This window comes from Rhinopithecus roxellana, chromosome 3 (genome assembly GCF_007565055.1).
Source record: "Rhinopithecus roxellana isolate Shanxi Qingling chromosome 3, ASM756505v1, whole genome shotgun sequence".
Taxonomy (NCBI): Eukaryota; Metazoa; Chordata; class Mammalia; order Primates; family Cercopithecidae; genus Rhinopithecus; species Rhinopithecus roxellana.
The window spans coordinates 112,085,361-112,110,804 of NC_044551.1; the positions used below are offsets into that span (position 1 = coordinate 112,085,361).

The 25,444-nt window shown below is 37.2% G+C and overlaps 1 protein-coding gene across 1 annotated transcript in view; it reads right to left on the reverse strand.

The window, feature by feature from the left end:
• Positions 1 to 25,444, reverse strand: part of KCNN2 (potassium calcium-activated channel subfamily N member 2) — a 443,065-nt gene that overhangs the window by 281,616 nt on the left and 136,005 nt on the right. The gene's annotated exons all lie outside the window — the stretch shown is intronic.

Genomic DNA, 25,444 nt, shown 5'->3' on the forward strand with positions numbered 1-25,444 from the left:
ACGCTCACTCAAGTTACGAGATTAAAGAACAGCATCTGCCAGAGGGCACTATTTTCTATTTCACATAAACGTGTCATATAGGGTAGTGGTGATATTATAATGCATACAGAGTTGAATTAATTTTTACTAGCATATTTATTACTTGGGTCACTGTATGAGACTTTGTCTTCCTTCAATTCAGAAGAAATTCTCATTAATTCTTCAAATCTTGTCTCTTTTCCATTGTTACATTTCTTATTTGAATATGTATCAGGAATATGTTGGAACTTCTCGACCTATCTTCTGATCTGGGTCTTTAACTTGACTTTCATTGTTTTTTTTTTTTTTTTTTTTTTTGAGATGGAGTCTAGCTCTGTCGGCCAGGCTAGAGTGCAGTGGCACGATTTTGGCTGACTGCAACCTCTGCCTCCTAGGTTCAAGCAATTCTCCTGCCTCAGCCTCCCAAATAAGCTCTCAGTGTTTTGCTCTGTGTCTTGCTATTTATTATCTCTTTAGCTATGTTCACTTGTTAATTTTAAAATTACCATAATTTTCAATGCCAGGGTTCTAATTGGCTCCTTTTCTGCTAATCCTGTTGCTGAGTCTCCTTTGTCTGTTCATACTTCATAATTCTCTTTTCTTTTTTAAAAACATTTCTGTATCTCTTTTAGAATTTTAAAAATATTTATTTTACAAATCTTTTTTGAAAGACTGCTTTAGCATTTGTATTTCTTTGGATAATTTACTTGATTATTGAGTTTATTGGCCCTATTTCATAAAATTTGGCTTTCATCTTCTTGGTTTAGATTTTTTCCACTCTCCTGCCCATTACCATGGTAAAGTAGCATTTAGATACTTTAAATATATATTTTTGAATACTTTTTCCAGCATTGCTATCTTGAAGTTTTGAGGGAGGTGTTTATTCATGTATCAATTGGCAGTACCATTTTAATTAGAAGTTTCAAATACACATTTCTAATGTATTATTTGTTAAGCCAAGAAGTGGTCCTAAGATATGTTATAGGTTTGGCTTGCAACATTAGCATTCAGAACTTTGTTTTACAAGACGAGTTTTTCTAATTATACAGTCCAAAGAGTAGCAAACTATGACCTGTAGGCCTAATCCAACCTGCTAGCTGTTTTTTTCTTAAGGTCTATGAACTAAAAATTGTTTTTACATTTTTTAACGATTGCTTAAGAAATACAGAATAATATGCAACAAAGACAATTTTTGACCCACGAAGCCTAAAATTTTTACTGTTTGGCCCTCACAGAGAAAGTATGCTGATGCTTAACATACAGTTTATCTATAGATGCTACCCCAATTATTTTTATTTTCTGATTATTTTTGATAGACTTTAAAGATCAATTTTAGATTTGCAGTAAAACTGATAGGAAGGTGACAGGGACGGAGCAGAGAAATTCTAGGCAGAAAAGGGCAGATCCCTGGCAAAACCCCACCCTCAAGCCAAAAAGCCTGCAACCACAGCCCAAAGTGAGTATTTATATCCCTGTTTTCCTGCTTGAATGTTATCTCTTCCTAAAGCACTTATAGCCCCTCCCTGCCCCATCCTGTGCCTATAAAAACCCCAGACTCAGCTGGTAGATGAGATTACAGACGTTGGAGAGAAGCAGTTTGACTTCAGAGGGACAGCTTGACAGTTTAACTTCAAAGAAGAATCTGGCCAGAGACAGGCAGACTTCAGAGGAAGATTACCTACCCACCCCATAACCTTTTCAGCTCCCCTTCCTGCTGAGAGCCACTTTCATTGACAATAAAATCCCCTGTATTTACCATCCTTCAATTTGTTTGTGCGACCTCATTTTTCCTGGATACCAGACAAGAGCTTGGGAGCCATGAGTGCAAATATAAAAGGCTGTCACACTGGCCCTTTGTTCTTCCTGGTGGAGGGCAGCCACCTCACATAAAAAGGAAAAGGGCCTACTAAGCTTTTAACGTGTAAGCCATCCATGGATGGCAGAGCTAAAATAGCACTGTAACACATGCCCTCTGGGGCTTCAAGAGTCACAGGCACCCCCACCTGGATGCTGCTGCAGGGCCTGCAAAGAGTTCACTCCTGCTGGTGCCTAAAAGCAGCTGACTGAATCCCATACTCGCTTACCTACTTGCTCCCTCCCCCAAGGGGTTGAGCGTGGTGAGCCAAGTAAATGGAGTTTGTTCCTGCCAGTTTCTAAAAGCACTTGCTCTGGTTCCTGCACTTGTTGGCTCACATGCTCCTTCCCATGAGGAGTTGAAAGTGGTAGGCTGAGTGAACAAGACACCCTGTCACAAGTCCCATGAAGGTGTCAGGGAAATATCCTGTTTCAAAGGTACTGAGACTTCACATGTATACCTAGCCCCACATGTGCATAGCCTCCCCGATTTCAACATCCCACACATGAGTGGTATATTCGTTACAACTGATGAGCCTACACTGACACATCATTATCACCCAAAGTCCATAGTTTACATTAGTATTTACTCTTGGTATGTACATTTTATGGGTGTGAACAAATGTATAATGACATATACCCACCATTAAACAGAGTAATTTCACTGCCCTGAAAATCCCCTGTGCTCTAACTATTCATCTGTCTCTCATGCCAACCCTGAAAATCACTGACCTTTTTGCTGTCTGCATTGTTTTGCCTTTTCCATAAGGTCACATAGCTAGAATCATACCTTATGTAGCCTTTGACGATTGGATTTTTCAATTTCGTAATATGCATTTTAAGTTTTCTCTACCTCCTTTCATGGCTTGATAGCTCATTTCTTTGTAGCAGTGAATAATATTCCATTATCTGGATATACCATAGCTTATTTACACATTCACCTGCTGAAGGATATCTTTGTTGCTTCCAAGTTTTGGCAATTATGAATAAAGCTGCTATAAACATCCATATGTGGGTTTTTGCGTGAACAGAAGCCTTTGATTCCCTTGGGTAAGTATCAAGAAGCACAAGTACTATATAATATAGGAAGACTATGTTTAGTTTCGTAAGAAGACAGTAAACTGTCTTCCAAAGCAGCTGTACCGTTTTGTATTCCCACTAGCAATGAATAAGAGATACTGTTGCTCCATATCCTTGTCAGCATTTGGTACTGTCAGCATTCCGGATTTTAACGATTTCAGTACTTGTGTAGTGGTATGTCATTGTTGCTTTAATTTGCATTTCCCTTATGATACATGATATGAAGAATCTTTTTAAAAGCTTATTTGCCATCTGTATCTTCACTGGTGAAGTATCTGTTCAGATCTTTTGCCCATTTTTAAAAATTTGGTCATTTTCTTATTGCTGAGTTTTAAGTTCTTTGTATGTTTTGGATAACAGGCCTTTATCAGATGTGTCTTTTACAAATGTTTTTTCCAGTCTGTGGCTTCTCTTTGTCTTCTTCTGACAGTGTCATTTTCAGAGCAGAAATTTTTAATTTTAATGAAGTCCAGCTTATCAATTCTTTCTTTCATGGATCATGCCTTTAGTGTTGTACCTAAAAAGCCATCACTACACCCAAGGTCATAAAAGATTTGTCCTATGTCATCTCCTATAAGTTTTATACTTTTGTGTTAACATTTAGATGGGTGATTCATTTTCAGTTAATTTAGGTAAACCATATAAAGTCTGTGTCTAGATGCCTTTTTTTTGTATGTGAATGTCCAGCACCATTTGTTGAAAGACTATCTTCACTCCATTTTATTGTCTTTCCTCCTTGACTATATTTGCTTAGTTGACTGTATTTATATGGGTTTTTTCCCCCCCTGGACTTTCTAGTATGTTCCATTGAAGTACTTGTCTACTTTTTGCAAATACTTGATTATCTTGATTACTGTAGATTTAACATCTTGAAGTTAGGGGGTGTCGGTCTGCCAACTTTGTTTTTCTTCGATATTGTGTTGGCTGTTGTGGATCTTTTGACTCTTTCATATGAACTTTAGATTTAGTTTGTTGATATCCACAAAATAACTTAGTAGGATTTTAATTGGGATTGCATTGAATCTCTGGATCAAATTGAATAATATATTGATGATATTGAGTTTTCCCATTCATGAACATGGAATATCTCTCCATTTATTTAGTTATTTGATTTCTTTCATCAAAGCTTTGTAGCGTTCCTCATACAAGTCTTATACATATTTTGATAAATTTATACCTAATTTTTTTGATGCTAATGTAAATGGTACTGCATTTTAAATTTCACATTCCACATGTTAATTGCTGGTATATAGGAAAGCAATTGACTTTTGTGTATTTACCTTATATCCTGCAACCTTGCTGTAATTGCTTATTAGTCCCAGGAAGGTTTTAAAAAAATTTTTCTACATAGATAATCATGTCATCTGTGAACAAAGACAGTATTGTTTCTGTCTTCTCAATCTCTATACTTTTTACTTCTTTTCTTATTGCATTAGCTAGAACATCCAGTGCAACAATGAAATGAAGTGGTAAGATGGGACATTCTTGCCTTGTTTCTGATCTTAGTGGGTAAGCTTTGAGTATGGTGGTAGCTGGGGGTTTTTGTATATATTCTCTACCAAATTTAGGAAGTTCCTCTCTATTACCAGTTTGCTGGGAGTGTTTATAATAAATGAGTAATGGATTTTATCAAATGATTTTTCTGTATCTATTGATAATTTCTAATTATTTTACTTAAAACAATCTTGAATGAAGCTCATAAATTTACCTTTACATAAGAACTTCGGATTCACATGGTCCAATGACAACATTGTAAGATGCCTCATAATGTTCATGGGTATACACACTGGTTTCAGGGATTACACTTTTGAGACCTACCAACCTACATTTTCCCGAAGTGTTAATAACTGATTCAAATCATTTGAGCATCCATAGCTGTCACTGATTGCAAAGCCATATGTTAATGTCAATTATCTTCTATGTTAGTCCAATGTAAATAACACACATATATTTCTCAGACAAAAAAAATGAGGAAATAATTTACTTTGTTTTTCATTGTTTCTCATGTTATCGAAATTCCAAACTGTTTTCATTTCTAATGTTGGACTGATGAGAGAAACAGAAAATCACTGATTTAAAAAAGTGAGTTATTAAATTAAAAACCTTTGGAAACCACAGAGAAGAGAATTCCAGTTGAAGTAAATTTACCAGATGAAAGCTAACACTCTTTTACATAAAATACATTGAGTTCTATATTATAATGTTTTAAGAAACCAAATACTCAGTTGTCCCTGAGGATAGTTTGGGTAACTGGCTAGTTCATTAAAATGCTTTAAATTCAATGTGGTTGAGACCTAGGATGTATTTATCTCTTAGACTTATCCTAGGTACTAAAAACTGCTGACACATTTTGGTCCAGACAGAAAATTTATATCTACTTTCTAACATAAATGTGCAAAAGGAGCTTCAAAAATTATTTACAGAACTATTTTCCAAAAAATGTGGAGGCTACAGGTGATGTTCATTGAGTTAAAAGAAAACAATTGATTATTGCTATCTTGTCTCTTCCTAGAGGCAGGTGTCCAGGGACTAATCAATGCAGAAACACACAGTGAAAATTTAGATGTGCAGAGACAGTGACTCAAGGAGGGAATGCAAAAGAAGTGTCTGACTTGTAACACAATTTTATGTCTTGGGTTCTACCATGATTTATTCATTTAACTGTAGCAAGGAGACAACTGTTTTTCAAAGCCTGGAGACAAGCATGATCCCTTCCTGCCTTAGAGTGTTAGTCCACAAACAAGCTCAAAGGGTCTGTGTCACCGAGTACAAGGAATGTGTTTCACAATGAAGAAAAGTAACTCTTTTTTGTTATTCTTTATCTAGCTACTGGTTTCTTACTCCAAGCTTACTATAAAGCAAATTTTCTGCTTTAAATTCACCCTTTAGAAATTTTCTTATTATTCACTGTGGCATAAAAGATAAAAGTGATCATGGCTTCTATCCTGAGCCTTGGATCCTGGTTATAGCTGACAAGTCTATATTCTAGTAGGAATAAAATCTTAAATGATTGCTATCTTGCTGGTTTCCTATACAATACAAACACAAACTGTGAACCAAGTCCTTTTGACAAATGAAAATATTTCGTTAAGTCTATTCAAGTTACATTCTTCGCAAAGCAGAACATTCCTGTCACCAAGTCAGTACACTCCTCCTCCTTCCTAAGCCCATGGTTATGTGGAGGTGACAAGTAAACAATTCCTCTGATCTTGGTTCCAAATAAATAATACCAGACCATATTACTCATTTGGAACCAATGATATTACCTGTTTCTTGTTACCAAAACCTCATAAGTATAATCTAAAAGTTACTCATTGATGGCTTTACTGAATTACTCCTTTCGATTAACACTGAGGTTGCTTTTAAAATTTTCCCTCAGGGAAGGTTGCTTTTTGTTGTTTGTTTTATTAAGGTATTGGATGACTGAAAGGCACTTGGGTTGTAGTTCCATCTTGGCCAAATTGTAACTATTGATTATGGTCCCATTAATCCATTTTCATTGTTTCATTCTTTGAAAGAAGGCGTCTGAGTCATATGAGGAACCCAAAAGAACACACCAATGTACACAGGAAGAAACCTCAGGAATTCTGGGGAGTCCTCCACCCCTTCTTCAAGCGCCAGTGCTACTAGAATCTACCCTTACCTTTGCTAACTTTTTCCTCCTTAATCAATTTTCAATACTTAGATATTTCCTCGGAGGCTTTGAAATGCGCATGCTTTAATTGAGTGTTTGCTTAGTACCAAGAATGTAATAATCAATCCGGTAGAGCAGAATTTGGCTTCATTACCAGGTGTTCCTTATTTCTGCTTTTTTAAAAAACAAAAAATTATCATCTAAGTCATGGGTGGACAAACTATAGCCCACAGGCCAAATCAAGCCCATAATCCACATGTGTAAACAAAGTTTTATTGGAGCGTAACCACGCTCATTCTCTAAACATCGTCTATGGCTATCTTCATGCTACAATGACAGATCTGAGTAATTTCAACAGACTGTATGGCATACAAAGCTTAAAATATTTACTAATTACCCTTTTAAGGAAAAGTTTGCTGACCCCTGGTCTAGAATCCTGACATTATGTATTTAGGACTTTCTCTTGCTGCCTGTGTGATGTTTCCATGGCTCAGCGTTCTCATCTATAAATCGGGGCTAGAACTAGAACCTGTCTCCTAGGGTTCTTGTGAGAATGAAATCAGATAATGTATGTGAAGCACTTAGCTCAGGGCTGGGTAAACACTCAGTAAATGTTAGTGTTGTGGGGACCTGATGTCTCGTTTGAAGCTATCTATTTAAACTCTTGTGAAGCGGTAAAGAGAACAAGGGCGTTGGACTTGGGTTCAATTCATATAGGAGGGTTACTACTTGTGCTATCTTAAGCAAATTGTTCAACTTTTCCTTTCTTCTCCCTATAACAGGAATAATGAAAGCTATCATGGAGACAAAGAGAAATCCTTAAAACTTTCAAAGACAACAAGACCAATAGCAATAATAAGACAAATTGCATGCAATGGACTGAAGATCATCTTAGCCATTGTTGGGAATGAAAAAGAAAGAAAAAAATGCTTTCAATATTCTGAAGGAAAGAGATTTTTTACGAGAATTCTCTACTTAGCCAAACTATCAAATAAATGTGAGGGTAAAATAAAGACATTTCAGGAATGTAAATTATAAAATCACAAAAACAAAACAAAAACCTCTCATAAACTCTTTCTTGACAATTTACTGGAGGATATACTGAATTGAAAAAAAAAAAGAAGAAGACACTGAATAAGAAAAAAAAGAAGAAGAAACCAAGGAAGAGGGAAATGTGTTATCTGGAGGGATCTGGGAAGAAGATGGGAACTGAAGTGTAGATTTTATAGATTTTTAAATCTCTTTGAATTCCCCATATAGAAAGAGTAAATAGAATAAATTAAACAAAAACTCATGGGCAATATCTTTAACAAAACTTTGTGATAGTGTATGCCCCAATCATCTGAAATATGAGTTCAGGGAAAGAACCACTGGAACAGCAAGACCTGAATATTATCAATTATGGAGATGAAGGAATTTCTAATGGCCTTGAGAGCTACAGGACCAAAACTTTGATCAATTTTCTATTGGTTTTGTGGTCTCAAATTAGTTTGTAATCTCTTCTTGTCCCTCCTTTTCTTTCCCCCAGCATCTAATTTAAAGGGATATCCATTTATTCCCAGCAGTACTCCAAAGGCAATTCTCCTGCTCTTATTAATTGCATTATATCTACATTGTTAGAAGATAAGGCTTTACACATGCTACTACAAAAACATTCACATAATGTATCATCTAAATCAGAAAAGTTTTGAGGGTGAAAGACGCCACTATTAATTAGGCCAAGACAAGACCTATAATCTGGACTCTAATGGCAAATTGGATATATGATCATCTCATTTATAAAAGTCACTTAGTCGTACTACTACTAAAGGTAAATACATATTTCATGTTTATCACCTGTCCTTACACAGATGTCCCTGCAGTCATTTTGGTCTTCTGAAATCCAATGTCTAGTAGCTTTTGCACAAAGAGTTCATGAAAGCAATTTTTTTAACTTTATACTTGAAGTTCAGGCAGACTGAAGAAAAACGTGATTCATATTTTCTTTTTATTAAAAACTTTTATGATAGCTTTATTGATATATAATTAATTCACTCATTTAAATTACACAATTAATTAGTTTTTAGTACATTCACAAGATGGTTTAACCATCGCCACAATTTTAGAACATTTTCATTACCACTGAAAGAAACTCTACCCCTATTAGCATCACTACACATTCCCAGCCAACACCTGGGCAACCACTAATTTACTTTATCTGTATAGATTTGCCTATCATCGGCATGCCACACAAAGGGAATTATGCACCATGCAATCCTTTGGACGAGGTGCTTTCACTTAACACAATGTTTTCTAGGTTTAGCAGTACTACTGTATGTATCAATCGGTAAGTGACTTCCTTTATGGCCAAAAAATATTTCATTATAGATTTAGAATAAAGTAAACCAGATTACTATTTGAATGAAAATAAGAGCTGACAAAAAAATTTTAAGTGTTTTCACCAAATGTTTCTTCTTCATTGGATATGACTTAGTTATTAAGTATAAGATATACACAACATATATTTAATAAATTTAATAAGTATATGCTCATATAACAAAATGTATATTATAATAGTATAAAGTGTTATTATACTTTAACGTAAAAGAAATATTTTAATACTTATTTTAATATAAATTTTAACTGAATTAAAATATAGGGTAATTCATGAAACCAACCACAAGGAGTTACTAACATGGAGTAGTAGTGAGCCCAAATAAAAGTCTGAACATTTCTACAAGTAGGAACGATAGAAATAAGGTATATGCAACATTTTTCTGTCTATATAGAAAATAACACTCTCATTAAAGTCATCTTTTAATGTGTCAATTACTGTAACATCTTTTAAACTTTTAGATTCAGGGCACATGCACAGGTTTGTTATATAGGTAAACTCCTGCCATGTGTTTTGGTAGATGGATTATTTCGTCACCCAGGTATAACCCTAGTACCCAACAGTTATCTTTTTTATCTTCTTCCTCCTCCCATCCTCCACCCTCAGGTAGGTCCTAGAGTCTGTTGTCCCCTCTTTGTGTCCATGAATCCTCATCAATCAGCTCCCACTATTGAGAACATGTGGTGTTTGGTTTTCTGCTTCTGTGTTAGTTTGCTGAGAATAATGGCCTCCAGCTCCATCCATGTTTCTGCAAAGGTCATGATCTCATTCTTTTTTATGGCTGCATAGTATTCCCTGGTGTATATGTACCACATTTTCTTTATCCAGTCCACCATTAGTGGGCATTTAGGTTGGTTCCATGTCTTTGCTATTGTAATTATGCTGCAGTGAACATACTTGTGCATGTGATTTTATGACAGAGCAATTTATATTCCTTTGAGTATATATTCAGTAATGGGATTGACCAATGGTATTTCTGTTTTTATCTCGCTGAGAAATCACCACACTACTTTCCACAATGGTTGAGCTAATTTATACTCCCAACAGTAAATAAGTGTTCACTTCTCTCCATAACCTTGAAATCATGTTTTTTTTTTTTTTTAACTTTTTAATAATGCCATTCTGACTGATGTGAAATGGTATGTCATTGTTTTGATTTGCATTTCTCTAATGGTCAGTGATATTGAGCTTTTTTTATAGGCTTGTGGCCCACACATATGTCTGTTGAAATGTGTCTGTTCTGTAACATTTTAAACATTCCAGTTTTGCCAGAGCAAAGGGCCCTCACATTCAGTGAACAAAGCTATGAGCTGCTAGGTTTCTAGGTAAGAAATAGTTTAAACCCTATATTAGTATATAGTCAAGTATATACTAATAAAATAGTGAACATTTTATTTCTAATAATTGAGGCATAAATTATTCACCTCTTTGTGCTTCCTATCATCATCAATAACTACAATTTGGCTTGATAAGTATTTAGATGCTTCTCAAATTTAAATTTAAAAATTACTATAGCATTTATAGATTAATTTTTACACTTTGCTTTTATACATAGCAAAATTCACTCACGTATAATTATAATGCAATATACATGAAAAGAAATATTTTTCTGTGATTATTACTTATGTCAAGGTTGGCTTGCCATAAAGACTACTTTTACAAGTTTGTATATACAGTGAATTCTCATTATTTGCAGTAGCCATATTTTATAAAGTCTCCATAAATGCTGAATTCATGAATACTTCTAGGGGAAATATAGGGTTAGGTTCCTACCAGCCTCCAGTAGCAACATTTTCCTTGACAGATCAATACATATCATGTATTACGTGTGTTTCTGCTTAAAGACTCTTTATTTAACATATATTATTGATTCATTAACATTATACTCAGGAAAATAGCACTAGAACTCATGCCTGAATGAAGCTTATCCAACACCATATTTTCTCCATAAGGCATATCACAGCCCTCTAGCCCTTAGGAACACTAGGCTTGGGAGCCAGTTTAGACAGCAAAATCACCAACAAAAAGCACAAAAATGCAAAAACTGTGCTACTAACCATCCTGTGAAAAGACTACTTGTTTACAGTATAAAAGCTGAAAAAAGAAGCAAAACCTTACCTTGTTTGACCCCAGCTAGGAACTTGCACATGAGGCAACTCAAATTTTTTGCTGCTCTCCACCTGTCTATGAACAATAATGAAAGCACTGAAAAAAATGATTTTAGGATCATAAAAATTTTAGTGAGTAGGTGAATTCACAAATAAGGAATCTGTGAATAACAAGGATTGAATGTATTTAAATTGGAGAATGAGTCCACATGAGAACAGAAATTAGATGTGACATTTCATATTTCAGCAATACGCATCTGGGTTTATAGGGAAATCTTGTAATTTTAGGAGAAAGAAAGCTGAACAGAGATTTTAGCAGTTAGCTTTTTTGGAATCCTGGATATAAAGTTTCTATATTTGACTTGATAAGTATAATGTCTTCATACAATTATAATGTCAAGACTTTTTATAAACCCACATCCTCATTCCTCAGGAATTTCTGCCATCGATCCTATAATTTTTTCCAGTTTTCTTAGGTTTAATTACATGTGTCCTGTTGATAAACATGAAATACAACAGCAGTCCACAAAGCTACTGAAGTCAGGTGCCAACTTTTTGGTTTATATCCAAATTTTAATTTCCTGGAGAAAGGGTCCATGGATTTCACAATATTTTCAAAGAAGCTCAAAACCAATGAAAATGCCTTAGAAAGGAGATGAAGAGTAAGAAGAAAAGGAAATGGAATTCAAAGGAATAGTGACATTTAAGGAGTCAGCAGAGTAAGGGGAACTAGTAAAGGAGACATGAGGAGGAAGCAAATCGATGATGGCCCTGAAGACAAGGGAGCAGGACAGTCTTAAAAGGCAGAAATTAAAAATTAACCAGGTGTGGTGGTGCATGCCTGTAGTCAGCTACTCGGGAGATTGAGGCAGGAGGATCCCTTGAGCCCAGTAGTGTGAGGCTGCAGTGAGCCAGGATTGTGCCACTGCACTCCAGCCTGGGCAATAGAGTGCGACCCTGTCTCAAAAAAAAAAAAAAAAAAAAAAAAAAGGCAGAAGTCACCAATAGTGTATCAAGAGCAGCAAAAATCTAAGAAAAATAAAGAGTGAATGTGATCATGGAGGACTCAGATGAGAGCAGTACTAGTGGAGCAGTGAGAGTAGAAGCCAGTTTTCAAAACTGAAATAATGACTGGGAAAGACTGTGAAGGAAAGACAGAGAAGATAGTAGTTGAGAGAAGATGTTGTTGAGAGGTCATGTAAGTCTCCTGAGGATAAGGAGCCAGTGGATGAGGAAAGGGTGGTGACAGAGCTAGACAAAAATACACATCAAGCATCGACTCTGAGTCAGGGGCCCTGCAGCGTATTAAGTGGAACGGTTTTGAGCACACAAACAAGATGCTTACCCTTGTGGATTTTTTTAGGCTGAGGACTGGTTTGTAAAGCCTCCTTTTTATTAGAACCATACACCTGAGCTTCACTCCAGAGATTCTGATTTCATTAGCCAAAGGTGGGCTCTCAGTGTCAGCTTCGTATGAAAGCATCCCAGGTTATTCTAATGTGCAGCCTGAGTTGAAATCGACTGTTCTAAAGACAGATGGGTTGATGAATATACTGCAGAACCAAGTAGCCAGTCTGGTTCACCACCCTCATCCCTTTAAACAGGAATTAAAGATGTCAGCATTAGCATAGAGTGGAGGGAAAGTTGGAGTTTAACAGAATCACCCCACATAGTGGCCTCTATTCCCTCTGTGAAGTTAAAAATAAAATCAACTAGGCTGAGGCAGAAGAATGGCGTGAACCCGGGAGGCGGAGCTTGTGGTGAGCCACGATCATACCACTGCACTCCAGTCTGGGTGACAGAGCGAGACTCTGTCTCAAAAAATAAAATAAAATAAAATAAAATCATCTGCTGAGAGTGAGAAATAGAGGGAAACAGGCAAGGGATGAGAGTCTGGACTGATTACCACTAAGAGCAGTGGACTGATTACCACTAAAAGTTGCCACAATTACACCCAGTTCAATTTGAAGATCCAGATGAAGTTAGAAATCTTGAATTTGTAGAGGCACTGATTTGTACATATGCTTGACTTTCTGTCGTATGAGAGAAATGTGTATGTTTTAGCTTACCAACATAATTGTGGATTCATTCTTGTGTTTTAATCCTTGAGCTCATGGTAATGCTAATATGCAGAGACTCAACACCTAGCATAAAAATATCTAGAACCCAGTGCCAGTCACAACCTACCTACTGTGTTCCCACTGTGGTATTTAGTTCTGAAGTGCACTGCCATGACAGCTTCTGAGCTTTACACATATTTAAGTCACTGTGACAGAGATGGGACTTTTAGTTCATTGACTGAATTTGCTATCACTCTAATTCTCTGTGATAAGACATCCCTACTCTGTGTCAACATGCCTCTCAGCATGTAAAGAGCTGGGCAACTTTGGTGTATTGGGTATTACTGGAGAGATGAATATCATTTAAGAAAGAGTCTATTGTTTTCTTTCATAAAACTGCCCTCAAGAGGTGCATGTAAGTTAACTTAATGTTCCTGAAAGTAATTCTGAGACAGACACAATGTATCAGAAATGGTCTCAATTGCCTTTATTTCAAGGACAAGAAAAAAATTCCTATGATGATTTAAAAGGAAGAATGGAAGGCAATAATTTGCTCAAATAAGATCTATAATAAAAATGCTCAAGATGCTGAAGATCAAGTTACACACATCTACTAAAAAATTTACAGGTCTTTCCGCAAAGATCATGTAATATACTAGGTACGGGTATTAAAAGTTAGCCAACCATGCATGGACAAAGAAAATACATGTGCGTGATGACCAGAACAATCACATTTCCTCAGTGATACACCATTTTCTATTCTTCTTTTCACAAATGATGAGATTGCATCTCAGAAGGGTAAGATTTTGTCCAAGGCACAGTTTACTCATCAACAAAATTGCACTGGGCACCTATTTAGTCTAGAGACACTGTCAGGGGAGAAGAAAATGAACATGAAGTTCTCTATATGCTCAGAGAGCAGTTATTGTGAGAAGGTACTTGACAGTCCAGTGCTCTAATACACCCCAAAACAACAACTAGTTGTTAGGGAGTTCGTCACAAAGACACTTCCCTCAGCTCCCATCAATAACCGCTTCAGAGATATGATCCACTGTAGATGCACACTACATACATGTTGAATAAAGGAAAGAGTCTGTAAAAAGAAAGAGTGTTGTAAATATACACTAAGTCCTTTTTAGGGGGCACAGAATAGGGAATTCTACATCTGAGAAATATGGAAGAAAAGGCTCAACATGAGAAAGAGGAAATATGATTTTGCAGGCTAGTCAATCGACTAGCTTGGCTGGGGAGGAGAGACTTTTGTTGAGAAGTAACACAAGGTGCAACTGAAAACCCAGAGTGGGGCTAGACCTTTGTAAATACTTGAGTCTGAGACTAGAACCATTTTACTCTACTCCATGGACAAAAAAAGAGAAGTACTAGGGTATTCCACAGGCATAAACCATGATGAGAGGGGTATTTCAGGAAGGCTGCTCTGGCTGTGTGGAGGATGAACTAGAGTCAGGGGAGAAAGAAAAGGAGACCAGTAAAGGCGACACCACCGCAGTGTTGGTGAGCTATTCTGAGAGTCTGGAAAGGCTAACGAAAGTGATCATGGGAAGAGAAAAGAGGTATTTGAGAGAAATTCACAGGGAAAAAAAAAATGACCTGGATTTGGTGCTGAAAAAATATGAGGAGAAAGAGAAATAAAGGAAAAGGAGGATTTGGAGATGCAGAGTTGAGATAGTGAGAGAAGGTGATGTCACTAACAGAAATCATGGGTTCAAGAGCTTCTACTGGAGGAATTTGGGATACATGGAATTTAGGTGCCTCTTAACTGGCAAATAGAAACACTCTGAGATGGGGCTGGAGATTAGGAACTAATACCAGAAGAAGGAAATGTTTAAGAACTCTAGATACTATGTGGGAATTCGTGTATTTGAAAATGATAGCTGAAGTCACAGAAACAGGTAGCTTGGTTGGCCAGGCTAGCAAATATATAAAGAATATTCCTATTTCAGATTGCATTTAAGTAGTCTTTTAGACACATTTTACTTTGCAAAAACAAAAATAAAAACAAACAACCAAATTTAAAAAACACACACACATACACAATCAAAGATGGGAAAAATAAAATCCAACTAACTAGCATTTATAACTACATCAATCTTTTAACTAACTAGCATTTATAACTACATCAATCTTTTAACTAACTAGCATTTATAACTACACCAATATTTTAACTAACTAGCATTTATAACTACACCAATATTTTAACTAACTAGCATTTATAACTACATCAATATTTTTGAACTTTGGACTCGAAGTCTTCCTTTGAATGGAGTGTAAAGAACACCTAGAGTAGCAAACTATTATTTGGTCCCATTTAGCACAATAACTATCCTATTTTTAAAAAGTAACAGGATAAGTCTGTCCTTTTCATACCCTCTACCATCTATTCTATTCTTTTAAAAAGAAATGACTTAAGTCATTTAAAAAAAGATTTCATCACTTATGGGTTTTTAATATGCTAAACACAGCAGAGTCTGAACATTTTAAGTCAGTAAAATATTGAGAAAGAAGTATGGTTTGCAAAATAAAGATGTAGCCTTTAGCGAAAACGTATTTAATTATTCACTGCATTTGGGTTTAAATAAGCTCCCAAAGGCCCGTTTTTTTGGTTTTCTTCTGGGGGGAAAAAAGTCTTCTGAAAGCTCTTTATACTAGTGACATGTTCTGCTTAATATTTCATTTACATTTGTCCTATTTCTGTTGTTTTGCTCTTCTATACCACCTACAGTGACAAAAGTCCATTCTTTTTAATTCACACTTCTATTCTGTTTTATAGGTTATTTAATACTGCATAATAAGGCAATTAGACCACAACCCAGTGCACTCTAAGTGGCATGGGAATGATCCAAAAAAGACAAAATAAACTTAATGCAACATAAAAATGACTAGGCAGCATATTAAAAAATCAGATTACTGATAAATACTTTAGTGCCATTAGAATCCAATGTAAAGTAGCAAACTTAATATCCTCAGCGTCTTTCACACTGTGTGATTTTACCAGACTATTCACAAATGCATTTGAAAATATTTTGTATAAGGTGAAACCTCAACTTTAAATGTATGTCCTATTAGATGTTTGTGTTGCACAGCAACTAGAATTTAGTCAATTCTGCCTATGCACAAAGACAGACAGTGTTTGACCAAAACACAGGAATGACCTATTGAATTAGAAGAAAAAGACAAAGAAAAACTGAAGATTCCTCCTAATGCTTTTGCCTTCATTTAAGCTTGCTTCTTACATTCATTTAGCTGGCTGAATAGATGCTATGTCTTCTTAGTTCTCCTCATTATTCAAACATTCAGCATACTGTTTGAAAAGGGAGTCTCTTATGCTATAATGTCTTGATGTGACCACTACTAAGTTTTGGAAATTGTATTAATAAGGATATGGCATATTATGCTATGGTAACACATTGACCCCCAAATCTCAGTGGACTAACAAAACAAAGTATATTTTTCTGAAATTACATGTCTAAAACTGGTCAGGCCAACTTAAATCTCTACCCCACAAAGCCACATGGGTTTTTAGAGGCTCCACCATAACAGTGGTGTCACCATAATGTGACATGGCCATTTCCCAAAAATAAAAGTGGCTACTGAGTATGCTATGTCAAGAAAGGTGAAACATGAAGAACTTTCATACTCATTTCACTACTATTTGTTTGTCATGGGAGTCTAGGCAATCCAGGAAGAGGAAAACAAGTGGTGACCACCAAGTACTGTGTTTAGATCAGAAGAAGTTACTTCTAGGAGGTAGCGTTGTGAGCTAAAAAGACCTCTCAACTTCAAGGCAAAAGATCTGATTTTGGACAAGTCACTTGGCTTTTCTGGGTCTGAATATGCAAAATGAGAAATTTATTTACTTATTTTTTTAGTGAGGTTGCTAAACATTCTAGTCAGTAGCTGGAAAAGTGAATTTCCTGTAGAATGACAGGAATTACATAGAAACAAGCAATTTTATTTTCCTTAAATGTAGCATTAATTTTAATGTGTACATACATAAACAGTGCAATTTTAAAACCTTGAAGGTGACATGCATATTTTAAGGTGCAGTTGGGATGGGGGAGGATGTTAGCATCTCTGATTTTCCTTACCATTTTTTTTCTAGTTCTTTATGCAAAAGCACTGAGTCAGGAAACTTCATCTAGAATGCTAAAGTTAAAGGTGAACTTCCTGAAGTCTGCACTTCTACGTATCACAAACAAAATGGAAATGACTTTCTAGAGCAGTTTGGTAGGCACTAGAGTAATATAGCTGAGCTTTTAGGCTCGAAGTGAATGAAATCAGGGATTCATTTTCTGAAAAACTAAAGGTGATCATGTTTGTAACTGTGTGCTCTATCTATGTTTCACAGTTGCTACCCATGTGATCCCTTCCACCAGTCTTTTTATTCAGTATAGTTTCTGAATAGATGCTGTTCACTGGAGTTATATATAACTAGGGTGTGGTGAGGTACAGAAGGAAGCACTGGGAAAATCACTCTTCCTTGAAGTCTGTTCTTATGGCTTTTTTTTTTTCTTTTTTTTTTTCTTTTTTTTTTTTGAGACGGAGTCTCGCTCTGTCGCCCAGGCTGGAGTGCAGTGGCCGGATCTCAGCTCACTGCAAGCTCCGCCTCCCGGGTTTACGCCATTCTCCTGCCTCAGCCTCCCAAGTAGCTGGGACTACAAGCGCCCGCCACCTCGCCCGGCTAGTTTTTTGTATTTTTAGTAGAGACGGGGTTTCACCATGTTAGCCAGGATGGTCTCGATCTCCTGACCTCATGATCCACCCGTCTCGGCCTCCCAAAGTGCTGGGATTACAGGCTTGAGCCACCGCACCCGGCCTCTTATGGCCTTTTATCTGCCATTGAGGCAGACGTAGCTGGTGCAGAATGTCAGATGCTGTCATCACTTACAGGCCCATGGATGTGGTCCACCTTTGCTTCTTCCACAATACCTTTCTCAAGCCTTCCTGGCCTTGCAGCAGAACTTCTAGAACTTCTGAACTTCAGTTCAGTGGGTCCTTGACTCAAAGGTCAGGATGAGATGGGATGTGGCAGAGTGACAAGACACAAAGGGAAGATATGGTACCAATTGGCCTCAGAGCAGGATACATTTGTATTTGCACTGATGAAAATTCAAATTCCCAAAGTAAATCTAAAAAACTGAAGATTTTCTTCGAGTGAAACGAGAAATTTAGATGAGATTGTGGGCATCCCACGAGGAACATCAGGACATTAGAATCTTGTCCTGTCACAGTGGACTTTAAATGGTGACTTTCAATGTGTTGTAAGAATTGAATTGCCATAATCAGCAAAAGAGACATAATATTAAAATAAAGTTAGATATTTAATATTAGAGATCTAATAGTAAAACAGAATTAAATCCAAAAGAGCCAAAAAAAAAATAAAAATAAAACTTTTCAAACTTTCCTCCATCCTCTATTCACTGCTCCAGAGCACCTTTCACTAGCAAAATAACCTTGAATGGCAGGGCAAATGTGTAATGGCTTTCCTTCACAGCCAAAACTGGAATTCCTTTGTGAAATAAGGATGATTCTAGAGTTTGGACCCAATTAGAGCTCTCTGAAAATAAATAGGAAAGGTAAATAATGTCTCTTTCTTGTTTGATATACAACATCTGATATTTGTGCTTTAATATTAGGCATGAAGCGCTATATGGTATTTAACAAAACTAGGATTCTTCGATGTTTTGGGGTCAAAACTGAACATCATGAAATACCAAGAATTCACAGAGACAAGGTAATTTTATAGAACTCTCATGATTAAAAGGAATGGGGCACCACTAGACTTTTTCTTGGTTAAGTTTCTACCCCTAATTGCCATGCCTACTGCCATTATGTGGATATAGGTAAAGTCTTATGTTGAAAATGATTAAAATTAAAACCGGGCATGGTGGCTCATGCCTGTAATCCCAGAACTGTGGGAGGCTGAGGTGAGTGGGTCGCCTGAGGTCAGGAGTTCGAGACCAGCCTGGCCAACATGGTGAAATCCTGTCTCTACTAAAAGAAATACAAAAATCAGCCAAGCCTGGTGGCGGGTGCCTATAATCCCAGCTACTCAGGAGGCTGAGGCAGGAGACTTGCTTGAATCCAGGAAGCAGAGGTTGCAGTGAGCCAAGATTGTGCCATTGCACTCCATCCAGCCTGGGTGACAGAGTGAGACTCTGTCAAAAAAAAAAAAAAAAAAAAAAAAAAGAAAGAAAGAAAGGAAAAGAAAGAAGGAGAGAGAGAGGAAGGAAGGAAGGAAGGAAGGAAGGAAGGAAGGAAGGAAGGAAGGAAGGAAGGAAGGAAGGAAGGAAGGAAGGAAGGAAATGGAAATGAATAGAAAGACTTTGAAAATGATCTTAATTTAGAGACTTATCAAATATTCGAGAATACCTCTTTCTCTAAGGCAGAATTAGCCTGGTCATTGCTTGACTCTCATGACACAGAAGTCTGTGTCCAGTGAAATCCATTTTGTCATGCAAATGATTTCTGCCTCAATGTAAATTATATTAGGATCATAGAGACCACAGCTACTAGAGGGAAATAGAATTAATTACTTCAATTACTAAGCTGTACACTATGTCTGTATTGATGATGATTCCATAACTCCATTCTTAAATCCGAGTAAAAATCAGAGGTGACTACTAGGTTTAGCCTGAAACTTAATACCATGGTAACAAGACATTACAGAAGCATACCAAAGAATGTGATAGTTTACCTGAATAAAGTGCTAAGCCTCTGCCCCTCAATGCTGTCTAAGGAAGCTCACAGAGGATAGTACAACAACATTATATAGGAACCAGGAGACAGGGATCAAGATGGCTGACTTGACACAGGTAGTGTGTGCCTCCTCCATGGAGAGGAAACAGAATAGTTCATAGATATTCAAAGAGATTGTCTAGAAGAAAATACATGGATTTATCAAAGAAGAGACAGGCAGCACTTGTCTCTTCAGGTGCTTCAGTGAGTAAGGAGGATATTAGAAGCAGCTTGCCCAGTGGGAAACCCACTGAGAACCAGGAGAGGCTCCTGGACAAGGGAAAACAGTAAGAGAGAATTCCTGAGAGCTCCGAAATGGGCTTTAATGATCTCGGCTGTGAGAGAAACCCTCAGCCCACTAGATCCTTATGCTTGGCATACAGAGCAGCCTAAAGATTGCACAGAGATGTTGCTCCAGAAAGGAAACCCACACAGAATCCCATAGGCATCCAACCCTGGAGCAGCCTCAGCTGGGCACCGCTTTGACAGCTACTAGGAGGTCTACAGACAGGGCTGCAGCTGCTGCACTCCTCTAAGGAGGCAGGAAGAAAACAGGTGCCCCCACACATCCCTCGGAGGGGCCCGGTCACCCTGCTTCAGGCTGCTGTTGAGACCGAGATAGGAGGCAGATCACACTCCCCACAGCTTCTTGCCCATGCTGCCTGCCTGGGAGGGACCTGCCCTTTCTGGTAACATACCCAAGGCAAAAGTTGAGAGTTTAATGCTGAATGGTGCCCTGATATCAGTCTGAGATTGGGCTGATAAGGCTGCAGCTGTCATGCAGCCAAGGACTGACAGGGAAACCAGGCTATCCTACGCATATCTAGGACAAGACCCACAGCCATGCAACAGGCTGCCATGAGGCTAAGATGCAACCAGACCACACTCCCCACAGCTTCTTGGCCATGCTGCTTGCCTGAGAGAGACCCCGCCTTCTCTTGTGCCAGGCCCAACTTGCCATTTTGAGAGTTTAACACTGGGCTGCACTGTGCCCTCATAATGAGTTCAACTTGACATGGCCACAGCCATTGCTTGGTCAAGGAGAAACAGGGAAGCCCATTCCCCTAAGCATGCCTAGTACAATCTTTACCCCCCTGCTCTAGGCTGCTACAAAACCAACATTCGAGTGGATTGCACTCTCCACAGTTTCTTGCCACAGCTTCTTCCTCTTGCTGTGTACCTGAGAGGAGCCTCACCCATTCTGATTACAAAACCCACAGCTGCCACCATTTTGAGAGTTTAACACTGGGCTATACCCCACTCTTGGACCACATTTGAGATGAGTCAGCTGCAGCCACTACCCTGGGTTAGTGGAGGGACAGAGGAGACCAAGCCCTCCTAAGCACACTTAGAACAATACCTGTCACCTACTACGGGCAGCTGTGTGACTTGGAATTAGCCCATGAATTCACTGCAGCTTCTAACAACACCAACCCAGACTGCTTGGGTCCCAATGCATTGCTCCACCACTGCGACAGCCATGACCCACCCACACCACATCAGCTGTCTAGGAGCCTAAGAACCCACTCGCACACAGGGTCCACCACTCCCACTACAAGCTCCTAAGCAAGTCACCTGCAGGGTCAAGAATTAACCCTCTAGGACCTGCTAACATGGGAGGCTGTATAAGCTTCACTGAGCCTAAAAACAGGTATACTCACACCACTGCTGCCACCACTGGGGCCCAAAGACTTATTCGCTTGGCATCTAAGTCCCCAGCGAAATTTCACCATGACCTGAACTAATAACCATTTTCTAAACCACCAAGGAAATCACAGAGACCACTGACCACTGCCAAAGAAGTCACGCAAAATCACACTACTGCTAACTATCCAAAATCAAAGCCAAAGTGTCTTACTCAACAACAGATGTATACATCCTCAAGAAAAAGTTATCCTCTACTAAAGCTATTTGAAAAAAAAAAAATGGAACCAGTGACAGCTATACCAGATGCACAAATATCAACAGAAGGACGCAGAAACATGGAAAAGCAAGGAAATATGAACCATGAAAGAACCACAACAATTGTCCAGCAACAGATTCCAGTCAAAAAGTATTCCTCAAAATGCCAGGTAAAAAGAATCATAATACTGATTTTAAAGAAGCTCAGTGAGATGCAAGAGAAATTGGAAAAACAATACAAAGAAATTAGGAAAATTAATCCAGGATGTGAATGAGAAACTTACTAAGGAGACAGATGTCTTACAGAAAAGAAAAAAAAAAATAAGCAGAGATTCTGAAAGTAAAAAATTCATTGAGGGAAATACAAAATCCATTTGACAGCTTCAACAATGTACTAGACCAAGTGGAAGACACAATCTCAGAGCTCGAAGACCGGTCTTTTGACATAATCCAGCCACATAAAAATAAGAAAAAGGATTTTAAAAAATGAACAAATCCTTTGAGACATCTGGGACCATATAAAGTGACCAAACTTACATTCCAAGGAGAAAGAAAGAGATCAAAGAGTTTAGAATATATATCTAAGAACATAATCGATGAAAACTTCCCATCTATCAAGAGAGTTAGACATCAAGATAAAGGAGGCACGGCAATTTTCAGACAAACACATTGTAAAAAGGTCCTCACCACAGCATATAGGGTTCAAAATATCTAAAGTCAAAGTGAAAGAAAGAATTTCAAAATTAGAAAGAGAAAAGCATCTAGTCACCTATAAAGAAAACCCTGTTAGTTAGGCTAACAGGAAACTTTCAGCAGAAACTTTACAGGCTCATAGAGAATGAGACGGCACTTTCAAAGTCCTAAAAGAAAAAAAATCATCTGCCAAGAATTTTGTATCCTGCAAGAATAAACTTCATAATAATGGACAAATAAAGTCCTTTCCATACAAGAAAATGCTGAGGGCTTTCGTCACCAGAAAACTGGTTCTACAGGAAATGTCCAAAGGAGTCTTAAGCATGGAAATGAAAGGTCAGTATTTACCATAATAAAAGTCACATGAGAACGTATAACCCACAATTGCATGGAAATGAAAGGTCAGTATTTACCATAATAAAAGTCACATGAGAACGTATAACCCACAATTGCATGGAAATGAAAGGTCAGTATTTACCATAATAAAAGTCACATGAGAACGTATAACCCACAATTGCATGGAAATGAAAGGTCAGTATTTACCATAATAAAAGTCACATGAGAACGTATAACCCACAATTCATTTAAAACAGTCACACAGCGAGGATGAGAAAGAAATCAAATGGGAACACAACAGAATTTTCATAAAATCACAAAAACAAAAAGACAGTGAAAAAGATGGAAACAATTTATGAAACAACTTGAAAACCATCAACAGTATAACAGGAACAAAGCCTCATATATTAATATTAACCTTGAAGATATATGGATTAAATGCTTCACTTAAGAGATACAGATTGGCAGAATGGATAAAAACATGAATCCATTATATGCTGCTTCAAGAAACTCACCTTATCCATAAAGACACATATAGATGGAAAGTACACGGATAGAAAAAGACATTCCACTCAAATGGAACACCACAGTGAGCAAGAGTAGCTTTAGTTATATCAGACAAATCAGACTTCAAACAAAAAATAGTAAAAATGACAAAGGTCATTATGCAATTATAAAGGATGGACTCAGCAAGTGAATATAACAATCCTATGTATATGCACCCAACATCAAAGCATCCAAATTCATGAAACAAATATTACTAGACCTAAACAAACAGCAATACAATAATAATAGGGGACTTTAACACTCCACTCATAGCACTAGACAGATCATCAAGACAAAAAATTGACAAAGAAACACTGAACTTACATTGGATTTTAGACCAAATGGACTTAACAGACATTTACAGAACATTCTATGCAACAATTACAGAATATGCACTGTTCTCATAAGTGCATGGAACATTTTTCAAGACAGACCACATGTTAGACTACAAAACAAGTCTTAACACATTTTAATAAATCAAAATCATATCAAGTATCTTCTCAGACCACAGTGGAAAAAAGCTAGAAATAAATACCAAGAGGAACCCCCAAAACTATACAAACACATGGAAATTAAACAGCATGTATTTAAAAACTAAAAACAAAAAAAGAAATTAAAAAAAAAACTAAAACTAAAAATAGCACTACTACTCGGTTCAGCATTCCAACTACTGGGTACTCATAGGGAAAGAAATCATGTATTTAAATGATACCTGTGCACATATGCATATCACAGCACTATTCACAATAGCAAAGATACAGAATTAACCTAAATGTGTATCAAAGGAGGACTGAATAAAGAAAATGTCATATATATATATATATATATATATATATGTTGTTGCAAAAGTAATTGTAGTATTTGCCATTATTTTTAGTTGCCATTATTTTTAATATATTTTAATGCATTATTTAAAGATATTAAATTTAAATATTTCAATTTAATACATTTTATATACATCTATATATATAGATAGATAGATATAAAATGGAATACTATTCAGCCATAAATATTATATAGGAACCAGAGCAGATTAAAGTGTTATCTAAGATATTTATCAGACCCAACATAAATCTGAATGAAACCATCTGTGTTAATGGACTAACAAATGGCAGATATAGATCCTACACAGAATAAACTATTTAAAAAAATTCATAGTATTTTAGAATCTTAAAAAAGTGGGGGGAGGAGCAGGACTTTGAGAACGAAGGAGTAAGGAGCTCGGCGCAACCTCTCCCCAACAAAACAACAATTTAATTCACAAAAAATTATTTTAAAAGATCATTAATCATTCATATTTCCTGGAAATTGTCCTAAATGCATACAGCAAATGTAACAACATTCATTCAAGAAAACCTATTAAATATCCGTAAGAAAAGTGAGAATCTGTGGCACTTGAGCCATGACCTGGCCCATTACATCCACTTCCCAGTTCCGGGGAAGCTCTTCCTGAAACACGTTTAGTCAAGAAGCAAGGAGCTCCTTTTTCCTCCAGCAGTCCGTTTGAAACTATGGTTTCATCCTAGGAGGAGCCAGCTGCTGGCATTTCTCATGCCCGCCCCATTCTGCCTCCCAGCCCCATGTTGCGGCCACGCTTATTCCAGGCAGGTGAGACCAAAAAGACAGCCTTTGTAGTCACCCACCCAGTTGCCATCTGTAAGGAGAAAGCTCTATCCCAGAAGCTGCAAGCTGAGAATACTGGGGCCCTGATGACCCCGTCCCCTAACTCATTGGATACAATTTCCACAAAGAGAGGCGCAAAGTGAGAGGAGCAAAACCGACAGAAATGAAGGGAGAACTGGGCAATTCAACAACGATCGTTGGAGACTTCAGTACTCCACTTGTAAAAATGGGAAGAACAACTTCACAGAAAACTAACAAAGAGAGAGAAGAGTTGAACAATTCTACAAACCAACCAGAACCAACAAATATGTCTAGAACATTCCATTAAACAACAGAATACACATTCTTCTCAAGCACACAAGGAACATTCTCCGGATAGACAATATGCTAAGCCATAAAACAAGCTTCAATAATTTAAAATAATTAAAATAATAGAAAGTATGCTACCAAACCACATCAG